At 42.9% G+C, this 11906-nt stretch overlaps 1 pseudogene; it reads left to right on the forward strand.

The window, feature by feature from the left end:
* Positions 1-8883: 8883 nt before the first annotated feature.
* On the forward strand, positions 8884-11298 carry LOC112259158 (annotated as a pseudogene).
* The last annotated feature ends 608 nt before the right edge of the window (positions 11299-11906 follow it).

Raw genomic sequence — 11906 nt, forward strand, 5'->3', positions numbered from 1 at the left:
TAAGGATGTAGAAAAACAAAAAGACATCTACAGTATAGGGCTTTGTTCCTGTTCATTGAAATGAAGTGGTATCGACTGACAGTAGTTCTTGCACTATGACCTTACAGTATGATATTTCAGCTATCCATAAGAAAAGGGATATTGAACCGTACATCCAGCCACTGTTAAAGGTTGTTGTAGCACTCGAAACTGGGCAGGAACCCTGACCGTAGCAATGCACTGTCAAATCAAATCAAATCAAATTTTATTTGTCACATACACATGGTTAGCAGATGTTATTGCGAGTGTAGCGAAATGCTTGTGCTTCTAGTTCCGACAATGCAGTAATAACGAGCAAGTAATCTAACTAACAATTCCAAAAAAACTACTGTCTTATACACAGTGTAAGGGGATAAAGAATATGTACATAAGGATATATGAATGAGTGATGGTACAGAGCAGCATTGTCAAGATACAGTAGATGATATCGAGTACAGTACATACATATGAGATAAGTATGTAAACCAAGTGGCATAGTTAAAGTGGCTAGTGATACATGTAATATATAAGGATGCAGTCGATGATATAGAGTACAGTATCAACGTATGCATATGAGATGAACAATGTAGGGTAAGTAACATTATATAAGGTAGCATTGTTTAAAGTGGCTAGTGATATATTTACATAATTTCCCATCAATTCCTATGATTAAAGTGGCTGGAGTAGAGTCAGTGTCATTGACAGTGTGTTGGCAGTAGCCACTCAATGTTAGTGGTGGCTGTTTAACAGTCTGATGGCCTTGAGATAGAAGCTGTTTTTCAGTCTCTCGGTCCCAGCTTTGATGCACCTGTACTGACCTCGCCTTCTGGATGACAGCGGGGTGAACAGGCAGTGGCTCGGGTGGTTGATGTCCTTGATGATCTTTATGGCCTTCCTGTAGCATCGGGTGGTGTAGGTGTCCTGGAGGGCAGGTAGTTTGCCCCCGGTGATGCGTTGTGCAGACCTCACTACCCTCTGGAGAGCCTTACGGTTGAGGGCGGTGCAGTTGCCATACCAGGCGGTGATACAGCCCGCCAGGATGCTCTCGATTGTGCATCTGTAGAAGTTTGTGAGTGCTATTGGTGACAAGCCAAATTTCTTCAGCCTCCTGAGGTTGAAGAGGCGCTGCTGCGCCTTCCTCACGATGCTGTCTGTGTGAGTGGACCAATTCAGTTTGTCTGTGATGTGTATGCCGAGGAACTTAAAACTTGCTACCCTCTCCACTACTGTTCCATCGATGTGGATGGGGGTGTTCCCTCTGCTGTTTCCTGAAGTCCACAATCATCTCCTTAGTTTTGTTGACGTTGAGTGTGAGGTTATTTTCCTGACACCACACTCCGAGGGCCCTCACCTCCTCCCTGTAGGCCGTCTCGTCGTTGTTGGTAATCAAGCCTACCACTGTTGTGTCGTCCGCAAACTTGATGATTGAGTTGGAGGCGTGCATGGCCACGCAGTCGTGGGTGAACAGGGAGTACAGGAGAGGGCTCAGAACGCACCCTTGTGGGGCCCCAGTGTTGAGGATCAGCGGGGAGGAGATGTTGTTGCCTACCCTCACCACCTGGGGGCGGCCCGTCAGGAAGTCCAGTACCCAGTTGCACAGGGCGGGGTCGAGACCCAGGGTCTCGAGCTTGATGACGAGCTTGGAGGGTACTATGGTGTTGAATGCCGAGCTGTAGTCGATGAACAGCATTCTCACATAGGTATTCCTCTTGTCCAGATGGGTTAGGGCAGTGTGCAGTGTGGTTGAGATTGCATCGTCTGTGGACCTATTTGGGCGGTAAGCAAATTGGAGTGGGTCAAGGGTGTCAGGTAGGGTGGAGGTGATATGGTCCTTGACTAGTCTCTCAAAGCACTTCATGATGACGGATGTGAGTGCTACGGGGCGGTAGTCGTTTAGCTCAGTTACCTTAGCTTTCTTGGGAAAGGGTTCTCTTATTCGGTTATATAACAACTGTACTAGCATCAAGGTTTTCTGAGGGCATGACACAACTTTATGGCCTTTACAGGAGGTTGGAACTTAAAGTGATGTTTCATGTCAAGCAATCAATCAACTTCATTTGTTATTGCTTGATGTTATTTATTTGTTTGTCTTCTATTTTATTGAGTGCTTTGTCTGTGTTTGTGCAGGTGAATGTGGTCATGAATATTTAAAGGTCTGGCTATGGTGGGGTGGCCCTTCTAACCAGTGAGTTTGTTTTGCCAAGTAGCAAAATCTACTCTCAATATTCACCAGAAGCAAGCAGCCTGGGGGGCGGAGCTAGCATGTTGGAGTGAACGGCTGTGCGTGAGAGGCTCCTGCAACTTTTTTGCGAAATAATCTAATTTAACCTACTTTATGGCACTTTTTACAACAAACGTTTCTTTCTAATACAAGATTGTAACTTTTTATATGAAAATGCAGAGTAATAAGCGACCAAAGGACAATAAATCCACAGCGGAGGCCTACTCCCCACTAAATAACGAGACAGACATGGCGGGAGGCACATGCAACAACGTGACACTTACAGAACTTACCCGGGCTTTGGGGGAGCTACGTGTTGCTATAGCTGAGGATCTTAAGGCCACTATTGCTGTACTGGACACCAAAATCGAGAGCATCATTCGAACGGTCGCTTCGCATGGCCAGAGTATTGTGGACCTTGAGAAAGCTTCTGAATTCAATGCTGGTAGGATCGACGAGTTAGAGAAGCTATGCACGTCATTGCAGGATACTGTGCAGAGGCTTTCTGTGAAAGTGGTGGACCTGGAGGGCCGATCCAGACGTAATAACCTTTGCGTTGTTGGTCTGGCAGAGGGGGTAGAGGCGGGCTCTCGCCCCACCGACTTCTTCGCCAAGCTATTGAAGGATGCAATGGGATCGGATGTTTTGAATTCGGATCCAAAGCTGGACCGCGCACATCGCTCCCTTGTCCCAGTGCCTGGACCGGGCCAACGTCCATGACCAAACTCTACAAACTCCATCTTCGCCCAGCCTTACTCTTCCCTGCAAGACTAAGAATTACCCCGCCTTCCGTTGAGAAGATTTGGCTCTCCTCGGTTTTGGACGCAGAGAAGTTTATCCGGGGATATACACCAATCCCCCGTACAGGTTAGAGTGCCTAGTTATTGCGTGTTAGGGTCTGCTCATGGACTCGAATCCATACTATACCATATTGGGTGAAAACGTATTAAACGGGCTCAACAAGGGCTACCGAACATGTAAGACGCTGAGCAGACCAATGGATGGCGGTCAGAGCTCTCATTTAACGTTAAATTCACTTTCATCCCGGCTGTGCTCAGCGATGCATATTTTTTACTTCCAGGTAAAAAACACTGACACCTTCGGACGGATATACTTATATTCCCCCACTTTTGTTTTGTTTCGTTATTTATTTTACAATCCTTACATTATTCTTACTACCATACCATTTATTTATTGCTTGCAGGGGACTGGGGGTGATGGTTGGGAGGGGGCAGACACCTGGTTAGCAAGTTGATGTTTTGTGCCGCTCTGCCTTTGTCTGGCCGTAGGCCTCTCTCCCGACTAGAGTCCCACCAGCCCTCTGTAGTGCTTATGTCTGTGTAGGTGTGCGTACATAAAATTACTATTTGTACTTTATTACTATTTTCTCTTAGCATTTTAGTATTATGTATGTGTATATTTTAAATCAGTGTAGATTGTTATTCTGGGGTATGAATGTTTGTATGTGTATATGTGCGTATGGATGTATATACGTATTCTTTAAATATATATATGATTTTTTTGTGTGGGTATGTATACATACATGTATATGTATGTATGTGTGTGTATGTGTGTGTATGTATATATATGTGTATGTGTGTGTGTGTATATTTGTGTATGTATGTGTGTATGTATATGTGTATATATGTATGTATATATATATATATATATATATATATATATATATATGTATGTATGTATGTATTTATGTATGTATGTGTGTATGTGTGTGTATGTGTATGTATGTATGTGTATATATATATGTATATATGTATATATTTATTTTTTATTAAACATATTTTTTTATGGGGGGGAACAGTTAATTTAACAAATCCTTGTTCCGATCTCCTGACCCACAGTATGTACGGCTGACTATGTCGGTTGCGGATGGTTTATTTTTTGACCGGCAGTGCTTAGCAATATAATCTTGAGGCTATATCTTGATTATCTCTGGGATTGACCCAGGATGACGCTTAAATGCGCAATATGTTTAAGTTGCAACTTATTCGGTTTAGGTTTATTAGATGCTAACTGAACACTTAACTCGCGGGAGCCTCCTCGGTTCATATGTTAGTAGAAGTTCTAGGATAGTGAGAGGTGAACTTATAGTTGGGATTTTATTTTAGTTTTACCTCTTGTTCGAGGTCGCGCCGTGCTTTTTTGGCATTGGCCAGACAATGTGTTTATTATTTTTATTTTTGCTTTTTTTTCTCTCCTGTTTATACATGCCTGTTAAATGTGGGTTGATGGGGGGGGTAAGTGTTGGGGAAATTAGGGGAACAGGGTGGGAAGTGAAGGTGATTGCAGGGGGAGGGGTGGGTTGGATACTGCTCGGGTGTAGGTGCTACATATGCTGATCGTGATGGTTTGGTGCGCTTTCTTACCTTTTTATCAAGTTACATGGTATGCAGGCCACCATAGGAACTACAAACGAGAGGAGGGCGGGGCTTACATTCACTTCCTGGAATGTCAAGGGTTTAAACGAACCAATTAAGAGGGGCAAGGTCCTAGCCCACTTGAAAGCACTCTCGTCTGATATTATATTTTTGCAAGAAACCCATCTGAAGAAAAACTCTCATAGCAGACTTAAGTGTAGGTGGTGGGGCAAGTGTATCACTCTAAATTCTCTGCCAAAACGAGAGGCACAGCGATTCTGGTACGGAAAGGAATTCCCTTTCTACATAAAACCACTATTGCGGATAAAGAGGGTTGGTATGTGATCGCAATAGGAGAAATCCACTCTACCTCAGTAACTCTACTAAATATCTATGGGCCAAACATTGACAACTCCTCTTTTTTCAAAAGAGTCCTTGCCCTGATTCCAGATATCTCCCATACTAACCTGGTCATTGGAGGGGACCTTAACTGTGTGCTAGACCAATATGTTGATAGATCCTCTACCCAGCAAACCCCTACCTCCTATTCAAGCGAATTCTTGAATACCTACATAAAAAATTTGAACTTATTTGATATATGGAGGATCGCTAACCCTACGGGTAGGGAATACTCCTTTTACTCTCATGTTCATAAGGTTTACACTCGAATTGACTACTTTCTGTTGGATGCTAGACTACTCCCCTATACCTGTAATGTGAGGTATCATGATATTATAATCTTGGACCACAGTCCACTCACCTTCTCCCTGAGATTGGGTGGCATTGTACCAAACGAGAGGGTCTGGAGGTTGAATCCTCAGCTCCTCACAGAACCAACATTCTGTGAATATCTTAAAGACCAAATTACATTTTTCTTTGATACCAATGACAACACAGAGACCTCCCCAGCATTATTGTGGGAAACACTGAAGGCTTATCTGAGAGGCTGTATCATCTCCTTTCAGGCTGCCAGGAGTAGGCAAAACAGAGGAAAACTGGAAGAACTGGAGGGACAAATTCACTTACTGGATAGGGAGAATGCTAGCCATCCATCTATGGAGAAACATAAAACAATCACCTCTTTAAAATTAGAATATAATCAGATTCTCTCAGCTAAAATTGCTAAATCTTTTCTCTTATGCCAAGCAAAAATATTTTGAGTTTGGTGACAAACCACACAAATTACTCACCAGACAACTTCGAAAAAATGAATGATTCACAGGGTTAAATCTGCATCTGGGGAATTACTCTCTTCCCCCAAAGACATCAATGACAGATTCCGGCAGTTTTATGAGACTCTATATACATCTAAAGCGGATCCTAACCCCTTAATTATGCAAACATTTTTGGAGGACTGTAATCTTCCTGCCCTGAGCCAGGAAGATTCTAACTTCCTGAATAAGGAAATATCTCTTGATGAAATTCGAGAAACAATTAAATCTCTAAAGTGTGGCAAGACCCCGGGCCCAGATGGATACCCTGGTGAATTCTATAAAACATTCAGCAACATGCTCTCTCCCTATCTGCACAAAATGTTGGTTCAGGCCAATGAGGATGGAGCTCTCCCTTCTACTTTGGATGAAGCGTTCATTACAGTTATACATAAGAAGGGTAAAGATCCAGAAGAGGTAGGGTCATACAGACCAATATCTCTCCTTAATACAGACCAAAAGATTTTAGCAAAAACTCTGGCTAACAGGCTTAGCACTTTAATTGGCAAATTGGTCCATTCGGATCAGACCGGCTTTATCCCTAACAGAAACTCATTCTTCAATCTCAGGCGCCTCTTCAATATTATGTATTCTCAGAGGTTACCCAACGTGGACCTTGCCGTCATATCTCTTGACGCCGAAAAGGCCTTTGACCAAGTTGAGTGGCCCTATCTATTCAAGGTCCTACAGAAATGTAATATTGGAGATAGGTTCATAAATTGGATCCAGCTTTTATATAGGAACCCCTGTGCCAGAATACTCACTAACCAATCATTGTCGCCCCGATTTAACCTCAACAGGGGGACAAGGCAGGGTTGTGCGCTGTCGCCTATGCTCTTCACCCTAATTATCGAACCGCTCGCTCAGACGATTAGATCTCATGCAGCAATACACGGCTATAATACTAAAGATACTCTAAATAAGATCTCCCTATACGCAGATGACATCCTCCTCTATGTAACAGAACCCCAGGCTAGTATCCCAGCTATTCTTGATGTGATCAATTTGTTTGGTACCTTCTCGGGATACAGAATAAATTGGAACAAGAGTGAATTAATGCCCATACGGTCGCAAAATACCTCCTGGCTAGAACATCTCCCATTTAAGTTATCTTCAGAAAAATGTACCTACCTAGGAATTGTAGTTAGCAAACAATACTCCTTACTATTTAAAGAGAATTTCCCCTGTCTGATACAAAAACTCAAAGCAAACATACTATTTTGGAGAACTCTCCCAATTTCTCTGCTCGGAAGAATTAATGCCATTAAAATTGTCTTCCTCCCACAACTGCTCTACCTATATCAGAACATCCCAGTATTCATACCTAAATCCTTTCATAAACAACTGGACTCAATTATCAATCCTTTCATCTGGGATCATAAAACACACAGGATAGGTAAAAAAACACCTCTGTAAATCCAAGATGGAAGGAGGATTGTCTCTCCCAAATTTTATATTTTATTACTGGGCCGCTCCGCGTTGCTTAGTATGGAGCGTGAGGAGTGTCACCCCTTCTCTATTGGCGCTGTGATTTTGTCGCCTGTCAATCTGGAGATGTCACTTTATTGTAACAATCCTATTATACATAGCACAGTCCGAATCTGGAAGCAAATTAAAGTCCACTTTGAGCTTAGACCAATGTCATTCATGCTCCCTGTCGCCAGGAATCCCTCCTTTGCCCCTTCTAACCTTGATAACACCTTTGAGCGATGGGGAGAGTTGGGGATAAGTACCATAGGGGATTTATACATAGAAGGGACCTTTGCTTCCTTTGAGTTGCTGAGGGAAACTTATAATCTTCCCAGAAGTAATTTTTCAGATACCTACAAATTAGAGACTACGTTAGAAAACACCTCCCAACATTTGGGAATGCTAAACCTTCCATGTTTGACAGATGCATAAAAATATGCCCCACCGAGCAGTTGGGAGGGGGATAGGGAGGGGGGCGTTGGGGGAATAAGGGGGGGATAGGGGGGGATAAGTGGGGGAAAGGGGGACATCTTCCCTCTTTCTTTCTACGTGTCCTTGTTTTGTATGTCGTGTTTTGTATTATTTGTTTTGCACCCAGAACTCTGGGTCTTGTTGTTCCTGTATGCTCTTTTATGTTTAGATAAGAATTGTATACCTGTCTTGTATACCTATACACCATTCTTGTGTGTGTTTAATAAAAAATATTTGAAACAAAATATTCACCAGAAGCACTGTAGGGCTGGAAATTGCCAGGGACCTCACGATACAATATTATCACCATACTTAGGTGCTCAACAGTTTCCCATATGTATCAAGAATGGTCCACCACCCAAAGGACATCCAGCCAACTTGACACAACTGTGGGAAACATTGGAGTCACCATGGGCCAGTATCCCTGTGGAACCCTTTCGACACCTTGTAGAGTCTATGCCCCGATGAATTGAGGCTGTTCTGAGGAGGTGTTCCTAATGTTTTGTGAGAAATGCACCATCTTTTTTGTGAGAGCAGAGTTGAAAATGCCATAGAATATTTTTTATTCGGTAGATGTGAATTTAACGGCTAAAGGTATTTTTATGTGCAATACCTCATCACGCACAGCCTTTTATCTGCCACAAGTCAATTTGATGGAAACATATCTCTGGTGGGAAAATGCACATGCTGCTTATATGCAGATTTTAGAATATTCGCATGAAAATCTGTTGCCAATTAGATGAAAACCTAGCTAGTGTTATCATGTTGTACCCTTATGTTGGTATATGTGAACGAGTGCTGAGTGATTAGTGATTTTTGAGGTCTGTTCATTTTTTTTACATTAAATGCGCTGTGCATTATGTGGGTTCAATGCTGTAACAACACAGAATAAAACAATTAATACAAGTCTCATGATGGTAGTGACTGTCCGATACTGCTCATCACTTATTAAACATCATTTATGAACATTAGTTTTATTTGATGACTTAATTATTTCATTCCAAGTCATCATCTCATCTCTATAGAGCTGCAGCCTCTCCTGTCCGACAAAAAAACATTATTTTAGGAGTTCTTCAAAGAAAATCAACTTAAATCTGTTTACCTCATTTCTACCACCATGTTACATGTGCAGTAAGAGAAAAAAAAACTCTAGTCCACCTTTATTTGCTCAATACGAAAGCTGCTAAGATGCTAAGATACAGGACTGGTTTGCTAGCACAGACTGGAATATGTTCCGGGACTCATCTGATGGCATCGAGGAGTATACCACCTCAGTCACCGGGTTCATCAATAAGTGCATCGATGACATTGTCCCCAGAGTGACCGTATGTACATACCCCACACAGAAGCCATGGATTACATGCAACTTCCTCACTGAGCTAAAGGGTAGAGCTGCCGCTTTCAAGGATCAGGACTCCAACCCACTAAGCTGATGTGAGTAAAGACCTTTAAACAGGTCAATATTCACAAGGCAGCAGGGCCAGACAGATTACCAGGATGTGTACACCGAGCAGGCGCTGACCAACTGGCAAGTGTCTTCACTGACATTTTCAACCTGTCCCTGGCCGAGTCTGTAATACCTACAGTTGAAGAAACAAAACAACCATTCATTGTGTAGCTGGGACCCTTGGGATTGCAAAGAGAGGAAGATCTTTAAAGGTAAGTGATTTATTTTATCGCTATTTGTGATTTTGTGCTGGTTTGAAAAAGTATTTTGATGTGGCACACTGTCCTCAGATAATCTCATGGTATGCTTTCGCCGTAAGGCCTTTTTGAAATCTGACAATGCGGTTGGATTAACAAGAAGTTAAGCTTTTAAATGATGTAAGACACTTGTATTTTCATGAATGTTTAATGTTACGATTTTGTATTTCGTACTCTGCAATTTCACCGGATGTTGTCGTAGTGGAACGCTAGCGGGACACCGAGCCGTAAGAGGGCTTGTAAAGTAAGCATTTCACGGTAAGGTCTACCCATGTTGTTTTCGGCGCATGTGACAAATAACATTTGATTTGATTTTGATAAATAAGGCATACTTTTATGGCTGCTAAATACCAACTATCAATCACTAAGATCATGTATTTTCAGGTAGCTCGCGAAGCAACTGCTCTTTACGCCTCTCAATCACACGTTCTTCTTTCTTCTCTTCATCTCCGTGTCTGCCCCATACAGACCGTAAGCGGCAATGGATTGTGGTCATTGTAGTTAATTACAATGTTTTCTGAGCTAAACTATGGAGAATATTGGCCTGATGGAAACTACAACTCCCTACTACATCACACAGTTCGGGCTTCATCTGATTTATCTCTAGAGAAACTGTGTATTGAGCTCACAGAAAAAAACTGAATGAAATGGTTGGTCAATTAGTTGCTTAAAAACAAAAAAGAAATTCAAACGTTTTGAGAATATTTCTGGCCAAAACTTACCTAAAAAACTATTTAATTGTCAGAAGCTGTTCTGTGTAAGTCATTGTTTTACAGTTATCTGCTGTGTTGTGGTTTGCCTTGATATTGAAATGACTGTAGTTGTGGCTTCTCTCTCGACACAGTGCAGTGCTTTCCTCCTACCTGTTGGGGGAGACTCTAAATCTGTTTGGGAAGCTGGGCTGTGTGCTCAGCGTACCGGGCAGCATCCTCATGGTGATCCATGCACCCGAAGAAGAGGAAGTGACAACCCTGCATCAGTTGACTGACAAACTACTTGACCCAGGTACATTATTTATATTCATTAAAGTATATTGAGGTAATGAGCATGTAATCAAGAGGAGAGAACTTAAAAGATAACAAAATGCTAACGTCGTTGTTGAGCAAATATGTAGACATAATGACGGACGATACTTCTGCACCAGGGAATAACACCTGTCTGTTCCCTAACCACCATCCACCACATCATAGAGCAACACTTCTCTCTCTCCTCTGTGCCAAGCCTCACTTTTATGGCTCCTGTGTATCTGCTCTGTATCTCTAGGCTCCCTTGTGTTTGCCAGTATCCTGCTGGTGGCCTGCCTGCTGCTTATCTTCTACTTCTACCCCGTGTGGGCCAGACCAGCATGCTGGTCTACATTGGCATCTGTTGCCTGCTGGGGGCCTTCACCGTCTCCTCCGTTAAGGGCCTGGGCATCGCCAACCGCACAGTGCTCTCTGGCCCAGCCGTGGTGCGCCACCCGCTCACCTGGATCCTACTGGCCTCCCTGGTGAGTTCCATCGTCATCCAGGTCAACTATCTGAACAAATCCCTGGACACCTTCAACACACTGCTGGTCTACCCCATCTACTACGTGTGCTTTACCACCATCGTGCTCACAATGTCTGGGGTAGACGTGGTATGCACCATGGGTGGCTTCTTGGTCATCGTCCTGGGGATGACCATGCTGCACCTGTTCAAAGACATCCACGTCACCCTGGAGGGCCTGACCAGCAGCATGTGTCAGCTGCTGGAGAAGAAACAGGAAGACAAACACATCCTCATTGAGGAAATGGAGAGCCTGCCTCCCATGAGAGAAGATGCACCCAGGGTCTTCATCATCAGCTGAGAGGCTGGCACCATAGAGGACTCTTAGCACTTTAACTTACAGTACCTATCAACAGTTTGAATATACCTACTCATTCAAGGGTTTACTTTATTTTACTGTTTTCAACATTGTAGAAAAATAGTGAAGACATCAAAACTATGAAATAACACATGGAATCATGTAGTAACCAAAAAGGTGTTAAACAAATCAAAATATATTTTTGATTACAGAATCTTCAAAGTAGCCACCCTTTGCCTTGATGACAGTTTTGCACACTCTTGGCATTCTCTCAAACAGCTTCACCTGAAATGCTTTTCCAACAGTCTTGAATGAGTTCCCACATATGCTGAGCATTTGTTGGCTGCTTTTTCTTCACTCCGCGGTCCAACTCATCCCAAACCATCTCAATTGGGTTGAGGTTGGGTGATTGTGGAAGCCAGGTCATCTGATGCAGCACTCCATCACTCTCCTTCTTGGTCAAATAGCCCTTACACAGCCTGGAGGTGTGTTTTTAGGTCATTGTCTTGTTGAAAAATAAATGATAGTCCCACTAAGCGCAAACCATATGGGATGGCATATCGCTGCAGAATGCTGTGGTAGCCATGCTGGTTAGGTGTGTCTTGAATTCT

The sequence above is a fragment of the Oncorhynchus tshawytscha genome, linkage group LG09, assembly GCF_018296145.1.
Source record: "Oncorhynchus tshawytscha isolate Ot180627B linkage group LG09, Otsh_v2.0, whole genome shotgun sequence".
In the NCBI taxonomy this organism is placed as follows: Eukaryota; Metazoa; Chordata; class Actinopteri; order Salmoniformes; family Salmonidae; genus Oncorhynchus; species Oncorhynchus tshawytscha.